Below are 12,821 nucleotides of genomic sequence, written 5' to 3'. Positions count from 1 at the left end.
TAAATCAACGAATTAAAGCACCTGCTGCCCAAATCCACCTGTCAATGACCATTTTGATCGCGTGAATAAATTCTAGTAAAGGATGTGCTGTTGAATAAATAGGTCAAAGACCCATGGGGCTAAGATGGGGGATGGAGGGGGGGGGGGGGGGGGGCTAAGAGGTAAATTTTCAAAGACAGTTACACATTCTCTGATGAGTTTCTAAAACATTTACTGAGGAAAAGCAGAATCACTTTATGTATACAGTGTCATGTAGTATCACGTTCAACGTTTTAAAGAAGTCAATAGCTTGGCCTTTATAAATTGTTGCGGAAATGTTTTAAACGTGTAATTAACGTAACATGGCCACGAACGATGAGCTGAACGTTAGCTGGCTGGATATGGTCCAAACCGGGACCTGTATTTCTTAGTTTTATTGTCTTCCAGATGATAAAACCCATATGGTGTTGGAACGTGTGACAGAATGTGTAGAAGTTTCGGCTACTGAGATAGGCACTCCCGAGCCGGGACTTTCAATACGGCTCATCGAGATCGAAAATCGAGAAGCCTTTACGAAGCAACTACCTCACCATCGGCGATTTACGCTAACAGTAGATTTCGAAAGCTGGCTAAGCAAACCTTCTACATTTCAAGGTCACTTAAAACGCCAAACTGCCGATAAATCGGCCAGGTAGGCGCTGGAACGTTGTTTCAATGAATCAGCGAAACAAAAAAGATGAGTTTTACACAACTTTTCGGAACTTATTCCACAATCTCGCAAAGTAGCTACATCTTGACGACACAGCAAAGAAAAAGAAAACAACCTTGAGGAATCGAGGTTGTCTGAATCAAATGCATTTAATAGTGAAACGTTTGACCGCCTTCGAAAAATATTCGCACAATCCTTTGGACAAACAGCTGCGAACATCAAGCTCCACAAAGTTATACATCTGGACTAAATGAAGATATCCTTTTTAGACATAGGAAGTCTGAAAGTGCAAATGCCTTTCCATGGAACTCTAATTCCACAATATGCATTAATACACTATAAAGAAATGAATTTGCGTACAGCACAACATTCAGTGGTTTTGTTATTATTATTATTTAGGCCACGATGATTTTTAATAAAAACGTAAGTGGCGCAGTAAACATTGTGTTTTTGCAGACGAGTTCCTAGGCAAGGCGCCGCTAATAACGTGAGCTTCGGAAGAGTAATTAGCGAAAAAATAATTAACTTTTCGTTAATGCCTTGGGAGCAGTTCTATAAATGGCAAATATGAAGATAGTCACATTTTAATGCACACTCATTTTTTAAAGAGCTTAAAAATTGCATCTAATTTGAAATATTCGTCTTCCAATTGCAAAAGTTAAATCGAGGCAATATATCTCCACCTCGAATAGAACCCCTCTGCAAGAGCGCAGTATATATATATATATATATATATATATATATATTGCAGGACACCATGTCATTTCTGTTATCGTTATCTAACTCATTACCAGCACCGCGCAATTTGAAAGTCTCACTAAGTTTCTTTATTATTTTTTTTTACTTGCTTATAGGACACTTATGTTTTTAGACATTTCTAGAATGTGTACACATGGCGTATCCTGATTATTCTCACAGTTAACCTTCACGTTAATTCCTACCTATATGATTATGTTTGCCAATTTCGTCATTCTTTTGATTTCATTGCTATGGTTAGGATTACGAAGTTTAGGATTGTTACGTATGTCGATCTGTTACATAAGTCGACCTGTATCGCTTCACTTTTGCATACTTTAGCGTGTTTGTAATGTCTCCACCACTCATGTCAAAGGCAACTTCCCGGTGTATTCCAGGTATCGTAAGTAAATTAAGTAAAGAAATTTATATCAGTCGATCAACACAAAGCTGTTGAGCGTGTTGAGCACGACTACCTTTCTTACTGTATCGCAGTGCCTCCAAAGCGTCGTAGGAACGTTTTGCGAGTCGCATAGATTACTTTGCACACGAATTCCAATACACCAGGCGACTTTTGTGCCGGAACCTCTTCGCAGCAGGCACGCATATGTAGCAAGATTTACCCGATACTTGATCTTACACTCACAAGGAGCGCTCTTTCAAGTTTGCTCGAGAAATGGCCGTTCATACGTTGTAAAGAATAATCCCTGCGAAATTTATGCCTCAGCCTCGTCTGGCACACCGGACATCAAGGCTCTTTACGACCACAACCAACCTCGCGTCTCTCCCATTTCCCAAGTAAGTCGCGGGTAGCAGCGAACTCCGATCTAAAACCCGTATCTGTCACGCAATTCCAGCGAACCTTACTCCCGTATATCCACGTTGGGCGTAAACCGCCGGCCTTCGATGATATTATTATAATAATTTTCTTCTCAAGAGTAGCCCCTAATTTATCACCCTGTCAGCACCTTAGTCCTGAGAAATCGTCGGACAGGGCAGAGGACGGGCATAAATCAAGACCTGAGCGAACGCGCAACGTGCAGCATTTGCGCAGCATTTGCTTCTCCTCCAAAAAAAAAAAAAAAGAAAAGAAAGCAAATCATATACCGAGCCGCGTGGACGCCGTAGTAGAGCAAATCCCTGTCATAAATCAAGCTCTTTCCCATATGGACTTCTTTCCGTTGCCGAAAAATCACGCTCTTGATGCCCGCCTCCTTTCCGCCTGCAGGCCTTCTTCTCCACAGCGCACCTAGCTGGCTGGTGGGAAAGCCGACGCTTGTTTCGCGAAAAACGAGAGAGCGCGCCAACGAAAAAAAGAACCGGATGAGGGCGACCAATCAGAAAGCAACGGCATCGCTGCCGACGCGCGCGCCCTCTTTGGCAAAGAACGCGAAGCGGAGACGCCGCCGCCGCCGCCGACTTGCAAACCGCGCAAGCGATCGTAGAGCGTGGTCCGCCGAGTTTGCATTGGCAGTTGTTGTTGCCCGTCAAGTCGTTTTCGCTTTGTGGTGGTGCGTCGGTGCTGTGATCCTCCTAGCGTGTCGTCAGCTTCGACCGCGGCGGGGTTAGAGCTCGGAGGATGCGAACAAGTGGCTGAGCCGTCGGCAAAAGTCTTGTGGCAGCGCGCCCGGCGACCGCCGGCGTCGGTCCGTGCCTTCAAAATGGTCGCTGGCGACCGGACGGCGCCGTTGTTAGGAGCGGAGCCTGCTCTGGATTTCGTCTGATCTGCTGCGCCCGTCGCGTTCTCCTTCGGAGAATTTTGTGTGAGCCTCTGGGGGCCGCCGGCTGCAAGTGTGTGCGTCGGCGCGAGCGACACCCTCTTGGCGTGCACGGCCGTGGATTACGAGTGTGCGCGTGGAAAGTCGGCTTTTTATTTGTTGCGATCCGCGCATCGGCTGCTATTGACGCATCGATTCCGACGGCGTGATATTTGAACTTCCGACGGCGAGCAACCGATGCCAACAGGTAAGTTTGTAACAACGCCTTCTCTGCAGTGTTCGCATGCTCTCAATTCCTGACATTCGCTTCATCAAAGGAGCATTGTGCTTCCGTTGACTTACTAATTCGCGGAGCGCTTCGTATTTGCTTCTCTGCGTGCTACCGAATCAAACACCTCTAAACACTCAACCGGTGCACGCTGACCAAAAAAAAAAAAAAAAAAAAGAACGAAGCCGACCAATCACACTGTCTCTTTATGTTATTTTTCCTGCGTTCATGGTGCTGTATTGCTCGCTCCACATCGTGCAGGATCGCACTTTGTTGTCTAACCAGTGTCGTCTTCTAGACTGTGTGAGCAGCCACTCTTAATGGCTGGCTTACATGAGTTATACGAAGCGGGGGGCATTTCCACGGGGGTGGGCGTCAGCCAACCAGATTAGCAAGCGCTGCACGGACTGCAATTGGCGGGTACTTTCGGTGTAATAGCGCGCGTGCGCAGTATAGTTGGCCGCACGCTTCGCATCTGGCATGCCGGACGTGAGACAGGTGCACGAACGCTTTTTTCGCGCGTGATCATCGTCGGCGAGCTGTGCCCTAGATATAGTTTTGTTTTGTTCCTCAGTGGCGAAGTCATTGAGGGCCTCCTAGCTAATTATCCTGCTTTAACCCAGGCCCGACGAAAAGTTTTTGACGCGTGATGCTTGTTTCACGTGAGGCGATATTTTGTACTGTGTATATTGGGGCTGGTGATTCATAGCACGTGTATAGCTGTGATAAGCGCACATGCGATTTTTGCATATTGGAGGGCACTTACAGTGGAAAGCTATCAGTGACTCTTGTCGTTGACTTAATCAGTCCACTTCGACGAACAACAAAAAAGGAATCGCAGATGTATGCAAAAATCGTACCAACTAATACACAAAGTCAGCGAAGCTATATCAGCCATCGAAAGACCTAGGGGTTTCTGTAGCAACTATGCGGTGATCTTATTGAAATATGTGTAAATTGATGAAATGAGAATGATAAGGAAACATACCTGAAATCTTACTAACTGCTTTTCAAACTTCGAAAAGCCACTTCAAACGCTCTACTATATCCAGTGCAACTCGTACGCTATACCCGATGTGCATTGAAACGTTTCACTGTATGCAGTGTACTCGTTAGTTATACTTGCAGTCTGGTTCACGCACCTAAGGAAATTACCTGGGGCAGAATTCACTAAAGCATTTTTTCGGAAGGGTTCTTTTCATTGGCCAGTCGGCCTTTACTAATATGTTCACCATCAGGATTGGTCGAAATTATTTCTTGCGAAGAACTCTGGCGTAAGAGCTTTTTGTGAATAGCGGCCTTAATTTCTACTTCACTCTTTGCGAATGCTTCGCTGCATATTATGCAAGTACTTCGCTATAGCCTAGCTATTTTCACACGCTTCGCTATTCCTAGCTTAGCCTGCGACGTCTCCGCACTGTTAAACGCTCCACTGTATCTGGTGAAACTAATTTCTTCGTTGAGGTCACGTGAAAAGGTTTCACTATATACGTATAGCGTACTCCTTCGTTTGTACTAGAGGTGTTGCGCACGCATAAAAAGCTACTGCGGAATCTACCCACGACTTTGAAAACCCCTTCACTCTATCCATTCCAAGCCGTTCACTGTATCTGAACTGCGTTATATCCGACGCATGTTCGTGTACGCCACACCGGCTCCGCTCAGTTGCTTCCTCGATAACGTTCCCGCCGTCGCACGAAAGCCCTTGTGAAACGAAATATATATATATATATATATATATATATATATATGTATATATATTCGTAATTGCTGCTCGCCAGTGGCTGGGCCGCTTTCGAAAATGACATGTCCAACATAATCATAGGCCGGCATGTGCTGTTCCGAGCGATTCTATCGTAACAACATTTTGGTGAATTCAGGCCTCCAGTATTTGTTTACTTTCGTGCAAAGTAGAATGAAAACTTCGTTTCCTAAAACGTGTGTGTGTGTGTGTGTGTGTGTGTGTGTTATTTCATTGCATTATTCTATCAAAAAGACAAACGAGCGGCCAAGCGCCACGGTAATGCGTCTGATGAGCGGGAGCCCTGTTGTTATTCGTTTCCCCATATACACACTGCACGTGCGATTTGGCGGGAAAATTCAGCATTCCCGAATGCCGAATAATCTTACGCACGAAGAATCCCACGGTAAACTTTCCGCGCCCACGACGTCGCATGTGCGAAATTCCGAGAGAAACTGTCCCGTGTCGAGAGTGACGCATAAATAGACTCCGGAATCTTGGGCCGAGTTCACAGAGATTCTTGTTCGTTAAGGGCTATTTAAAACCACTGGCCGGTCGCCGTCACTAATAATATGACCAGCGCCAGGATTGGTTGGAATTTTCTCTTACGAGTAATCCTAGCGTAAGAACTTTTGTTACGGGCTCTGGCTTGCTTTCCCACCCGAGTTTTGCTTGTGCTCAAATGCTCTTCTCTCTCCCACTCTCTCCCCGCCATGCCGTATTCAAAGTTTCAAAGTTTATTGCTTCAATGTGGTTACATGTTTTGATAGATATGAAATGCAAAAAGAGGTCCCATGGACATGCAAAGACTGTTTTGGGACCGCCTTACCCTGACCGAAGTGCCTGACCGTTTACGGTATACAAGGTGTTTCCGCGAACACTACCAAAAATTTTTTCAGTTTGCCTGTGGCAGATAGCACAATTCTAGTTCACGATCTCGTCTACTCGAAGAGGCGGACATTACTTGCACACAAAATTGAAATGCATATTTGACTATTTGACAAAAATTCACTAATTATGTTTTTAACCTATTACCTTATGGCCCATATTGCAATTTACAAATTCTAGCCGTGGAGTTCGCAAGGCGAATCCACTTGGAACGAGTTCTGAGGATGACACACCAGTTTCGAGATAGTAATTGCAAAACTTTGCGGAGAAATGCATTGGCGTTCAAGTTACTTTCTTAAGGAGACGTCGATTTATGCATTGAAGCACGAAAGTTACTCTCGCGCGCTCGTGTCTGGACGATTCAAGTGCATGACGTAGGTACGTGCAGAGCAGGCCCGTAGCCAGGGGGAGCGACGAACGTGCAGAGCAGGCCCGTAGACTAGGGCAACCCCCCCCCTGCCCCCCCAGCGAAATTTTGATCTTTTCGTGCTTGACTGAAAATAATTACGGAAAAGTAGGTGCTTTCCTCAAATAGCCAAGGCCTTCAGCAAGGTCATGCTTAGTACAGCACACCGATTGAATCGGGGCCGCCGGAGACCGCTGTTCGAACTTGTGACCTCGTGGTTCAGCCGTATAGCGCCATGGCCCTCTGATCCACCACGAAGGGTAGTGCGAATTATGTCACCACTCGCGCTGATGTCATCAGTGTGCATGTTTGGGAAGTGGTGCCAGTTGGTGGTGCTCTGTAACAACACTGAAGGTGCCTTATTATTATTATTTTTCAGCTTTCTTTACCGACATTCCTCTCCGACATCTTCCAAATGCATCGCTGTCCCGACATGTTTTTTGATCAGGCACTCGAGTGATATGCAGCGAGGGAATTAATGACATCGTTATAAAATAGCTTTAGATAGGCTTTGCGGCATCTTACGTAGTTCAGTTCGCCTCCTTCAATTTTTTTTTATTTACGTATGCCACAGACGTTCTGTAGGCGGTGGTTGAAAGTGTGAAGACGTAATTTTACAGACAGGCTACTTGAAGTCTGTAGACAACTGATGTAATTTTCCGTCGCAGAGCGAACCGTGGGCCATGGGAAAAGTCGCTGCAGAGGGCTCCGTAGTAATTTTCATCATGCGCCTATAGGGTCCTTTAACGTGAATACGTAATTCGTGCATAGAACGGAAAAAGAAACTTTTGGAAAGCAGAGAGCTGCGTAGACGTCAGATACTGCATACTAACTGATCAGATTTTAACTATTCACGTCAAGGAAGTACCGCATTTTCAAGCGAAGCTTGAAAATACGGTACTGATTTCGGTGACGTCCGTGTACGCACAAACCTATCATCAGCATTGGTTCGAGCGTCGTCGTCTTCGTCCGCAGCTGGCTCGTTGGCGCCCCTCGGTCTTGGTTTGCGCTCGTGCCACTGCTCACGCGTTCGTCGTCGTCGTCTTCCACAGCTGGCTCCGTTGCCGCTCGTCATTCCAGCGTAGAATTTCACTTCTGTCGTCCTAATGGGGAGGCCGCGTTCGCGGGGGTATGAGCCATTGCTTAATAAGGGGGTATGAGCCATCCATTGTCTTACCCCGTAACGGACAGATTTAATTTTGAAGCAACTTAATTTCGAAGAATCGCAAGCGGCCATGGCGGGCGAATGTTGCTAACCACGCCGCTGAGCAAACTCGAGACATCGAACGCAAGCGACGACAGCGGACTGCGTCAGTGCCTTCGTTCTTCTCCGTCGCAGCCGTCGCATCATGGTTAGTTTAGGTGCACCCAGGACAACACAGGTGTGTGTGTGTGTGTGTGTGTGTGTGTGTGTGTGTGTGTGTGTGTGTGTGTGTGTGTGTGTGTGTGTGTGTGTGTGGTGAGGAGCTGCAGTACTACATAAAATAAATAAACCAGGAGATATGATCACTACAAACTGGATGCGAAATCCATTGTACTAAGTTATACAAAAAATATTGATACCGATTGTCACGATAACACTCACTCGCTGTAAAGCACATATATGTATACAGTCGAGGAAACTCTTGATACAACCTAGAAGGTTTTAAAAACCTCCTTGAATGCAACTTGCATCGAAGTAACTCATTTTAAACATAGTCTTTCTCCAATCCAGGTCCGGAAATTCAGGGCCCAGATACCGTAACGATTCCCTTCCAATTCCTTCTTCGCCTCGTCAGTCGTTCGAGAATCTCTCCGCCTATATGTTATCGCCGGGATCGGCTGGTCGTGACGGGTGGATGATAGAGAAAGCATAGAATCGAGCAAAAGGAATCGCTACATTATACTCAATCGCGTCTCGGAGTTCGTGCAAAGCTGTACACAACCGGAAGCTGGCGTACGTGGTCGGCAAACTTCGCGCATCAGGCGGTGGCCGACTGAGGACGACGCATCGCGGCCGGAAGGAGTGATTCTTCTACCTGTCCGCGGCAGCAGCGGCGGACAGGTAGAAGGTATACCGGCTACAGCTATACCGGCTGCAGGTATACCTGCTACAGGTATACTTGTATACCAGCTACATGTATACAGGCTGCAGGTATACTAGTATCGCAGTTCCGTGGCCGAACAACTGGCAGCACAGCGCGGCCGGCCGCCGGTTGCATGCGAGGGAACTGGGTTAGCGGTTAGCCGCGAACGGCGCGCGCGCGCCATACCGTTGCTCGCACACGCGCGTCGTGCCCGTCGAAAAGTAGTCGGCTGCCGCTTCGGGAAGGGGGCACAGCGCACCCCAACAAGACCGATGGCAGCGGTGGCGATCTGCTGCTGCTGTTTGTTGCATAGTGGTGGCAACCGTTCCTAATCGCTCCAGTCTTTCTCGGTGCGCCCGCTTCTCCCGCGGTGTATGCTTGCTGTGCGCCAAGGTGCGAACCCTCTCTCTCCTCTCTCTCGCTCTCGCAGCGGCGCGCGTCGTTACCTGGCGCGCGACTTGATCGATGACGCCTTGGGCCTTGTTCGGCGCTCCCGTGGGTCGGCTGTGTATCGGCGCCGCCTTTTGTTTTCTCCCTCGCTTCACTCGCGTGTATTATACTGCGTTCGTGCGCACGCAGTGGCCTTTTAGTCATAACGCCCCGGCGCTGCATGCAGTGGTTGCGCTCGGCATATTCAAATTGGCCTCCCCGAGCGGTGGTGTTATAGGTCACGGATGGCGGGAATTGTTTTCTCCTTATATATATATATAATAATAACGCCTCCCAGTTGCAGTCGTGGTTTTGACCCGTGTGGTCAAAATAATCCGGAGTTTCCCCACCATACTGCCTGCCTCATATACAGATCGTGGTTGTGGCACGTAAATCCCCCGAAATAAAAAGAAAAAAGAATGTAAGTGCATGTTTTCTAGCGCTAAATACACGAATCTCATCGAGCACCGGCTTTGTCAAGCTGTAGAAATGACAGCTTTTTCTGCACGCCCCTCCGTATCATTACACTGTACTGATATGCGAAGATAAACATCATTGTCATTGCCGTAATATCACCGCCCACCTTTCCGACTGGCTCAAACTTAAGATTCCGTATCCGCGCCCACTGTGGCGGCGTGCTGAGTGAAGGCGTCATCCCCGTCCATAGTACGTCTCAATCGACGCACGTGCGAATATGGTAGAGCGGCAAGAGGATTCGCGCGGCTGAAGTCGTTGGATGCGGCGTGCGTTATATACAATGGGCCATTTTCGCGTCGTCGCCGCCCGGCGGCCACTGTGGTCAGCGCGGTCATGTGGGTCACAAGCGGCGGTCGCCTGGCCGGAGGCGATGCGTGGTCGTTATTGTTGAGCATACATACGCGAGCGTGTGTGTACGAGTCATGCGGCCTAGCCTTAAAATGGCCGCTCTCGAATACGTGCTCCAGTCATCATCATTTCGTTATTTATTGCATCCTCGGGGAGGGGGGAGAGGGACGCTCGCGCTATATTTAGGGGCGGATAGACCCGCGAACACTCGCTGACAGTAATTGGCCCCGAAAGAAAAAACTGAAAGATCGTTGTAATTATAACGGATTCGCCGTGTATGCGGCGACGCATTGTGCCGTGCCCTGATATGACCGCGGCATGTCCTGCATCCCCTCGTGCGTTCAGGATTTACGGCGCTTCGCAGTCACTGGTGTTTGTTGAATATTTGTGCACGAACTGGGGAGGGTGTTGAGGGGGGGGGGGGGGTGATTGCGTTGCCGCCGAAAGCGATGCTGTAAACATTATGCCTTTCCCAGACGTCAGCGTCGCATTTATATGCAAGTGTTGATGGAAGGCATTATTAAAACTTGTTTCTAAGTGAGCTGGTTATATTTATTTATATTTATTTACAGATACTGCGATCCCTAAAGGGGATCTTAGCAGGGTGGAAGTACAATCTATCAGTGTACAACTAGAGGCGAGAGAACAAAGCAAGATAGAGTATACAATGCTTGCACGAAAAACATCGGTTTTGAATAAAACACGGCAAAAAAGAAAAATAATGAAGACAGTCATATTTGAGCTTGTAACCCAATGAGCAGAGGTTAGCAACAAATGAAGACAGCGAAGGGTGAGTAACTTCGATATTAGTCAAGTTATTACACTCAAGTTACAGTTTAATTGATACGAACTAGCGCAATAAAAGGGCAAACCACGTAGAAGAGGACTACGGATTAACCACATAGTGTCCCCTGGGGCTAGTCTATAGCCCCAGAGGGCACTATGAGGCTAGTTTGTATAAATCAAGGGGCTTTAAGTTTGTATACGGCGGTACTGCCAGTATCGTGGTTTACCCAGCACGGGAATTTGTCAGAGGATGCATTTGCCTCAATTTGTCCTTCTCGGTTCATATGCGGCTTTGCTGGTTTATCAATTGGTCATATTCAACATGAGCGTGACAATTCGCAATTGTTAGTCGTGTAATCCACGTTAAAAATAACTTAGAAAAATATTCAACGCCTTGTATTCTCTAGGTACCGATGGACAAGCTGAGTCACGCAAACGCTACAGTCCTGCGAGTTATATCTGTCGGTAACACGAAGACAAAAGCACCGATTGAAGGTACTTTTTCAGGTGCTACAAGGACAGCTGAAAAATGATAAAATAAAGTGTGCAAGCCATCCAGGGGAACGAAGTGATCGTGTTAATCACAATGCTCATGAGCGATTATTATTTTTTTTTTCCGCGCGCGATCAAATTCCCTTCGACGTTCCCTCATCTCGGTCTGCGACCCAACGATTGGAAATATTCTGATGGTGGAACAATGCCACAGGGGTGTAAATGAGGACAAGGAAAGGAGGCGCGTACACGCAATAATCACATAACATAGCAGCCTCTCTGAAGCCTCGAGTCTACGGTCCAGTGTTCTGCAACAGCACTCGTAGATGTTTTTTTGCTGTGGTGCGGTCGCGACAAGAACCCAGAAACTCTACAGAAATAACTTGATAGCTATGCCGTTGGGCTACTGAGCCAACGCAATTTAGTGTAGGCCTAGCATGGCGCCGCTGGTTCGCATTCAGATCGGGGCAGCTCTAGTGAGTTCTACAGGTGCATCTTATATATAAGAGCGGCGTCATAAGATGAACAGCTGCAGCGTTGCATCGCATTTCTAGCGCAAAATGCGCTAGGAGGGCGAATCGCATTGATGAGACAGAAGAGGATATAGTTCGAGAACGGGGTAAGTCGTCTGGCGCGGCGCATGTAAGCGCTGGCGTATCGCCTTGAGGGAGAGAGGGCCGCTTTGCGCTAGCCTCTCTCCTCCGTTCACAGGCAGAATGCAAATCGCCGGAAGCAGCTTCAATCCAGCTCGTTTCGGAGGAGGAGGAATATATACTCAACGGGTAAACGCCGTCGCATCGTATAATTACCGCGATTCACTAGAGAACGCGACACGCTATATACTGTCGCATTCACGTGAACGCGTCTAAAGAACCGCGGGGATGGTCAAGCTTCTCCCGAGCCGTCGCAACGTCTTCCAAAAACAACAACAAAAAAAAAAAAACCTTGTTGTTGAGCGTACGTCCGGTAACGGCGCAAAGGCAAAGCAAGGACAAAAATGAAGAAACACGCAACACGGCGCTGACTCGCAACCAAACGTACGATGAATCCCAACCAGCTCGCCCACCTTGCTACCTCGTTGTTGCACCGGTACGTGAAATCACTTAGTCAGTCAATCAATCAATCAATCAATCAATCAATCAATCGGACACTAGCGAGCACTTCTGCAACACGCGAGCACGCGGTTGCAACGATGACAGCATTCGTGCTATATCGGCGCGCGGATGCAGCTCGCGCAGTCGCAGAGGCTGCTGCAGGGATGGCAGAATCGAGTCCGAACGAGAGCCCTCGGCGGATCACGCGCGGACTCGCGCGCGAACAAGCCGCAGCAGCCCGATCGCGGCCGCGTTCCTTCCCCTCGAAGTGCGTGCCCGTTCTACATACAAAGGGGGAGTGGAGGAGTCTGACAGGCCGAGCCCGTGCTCCTCGGATGAGGAATAAAAAGCTCGCGCTATAAAAGGAAAAGGGTCCCGCGCAGCGCATAGCGGTCCGCCCCAGGCGCGCGCGGCCTGCCACCCCCCCCTGCTCGAAAAGGATGGCGGTGGACTGACGTTGCTGCGCACAAAAGGGGGGGGGGGGGGGGGGGGGGGGGGTATTGGGCGACCACGAGAGGCGGAAAACAAGCGCGGACCACGCGTAGCGCCAGCTGCTGTTTGTGTGGCCTCGCGAGCGCTGCATGCTGCTTCCCTGCAGCTCACGTGCGGGCACAACATACTCCCGGTTTCCAAGCGCGTTGTTGTTGTAGGGATCTGCGGCGTCGAACTCTCTAGACGTCGTCGT

The 12,821-nt window shown here is 48.3% G+C and overlaps 1 protein-coding gene across 1 annotated transcript in view; it reads left to right on the top strand.

The window, feature by feature from the left end:
* The first annotated feature begins 2,874 nt into the window (after window positions 1-2,874).
* The window catches only part of LOC119455452 (vang-like protein 2), a 157,240-nt gene continuing 147,293 nt past the window's right edge, over window positions 2,875-12,821 (top strand). The window contains exon 1 of the mRNA XM_037716855.2: window positions 2,875-3,388. The gene's annotated coding sequence lies outside the window, so the exon portion shown is untranslated. The remainder of the gene's footprint in view (window positions 3,389-12,821) is intronic.

The sequence above is a fragment of the Dermacentor silvarum genome, chromosome 6 (genome assembly GCF_013339745.2).
Source record: "Dermacentor silvarum isolate Dsil-2018 chromosome 6, BIME_Dsil_1.4, whole genome shotgun sequence".
Lineage (NCBI taxonomy): Eukaryota > Metazoa > Arthropoda > Arachnida > Ixodida > Ixodidae > Dermacentor > Dermacentor silvarum.
The sequence above is the reverse complement of the archived record's forward strand: the minus strand, read 5'-3'. Positions and strand labels throughout refer to the sequence as shown.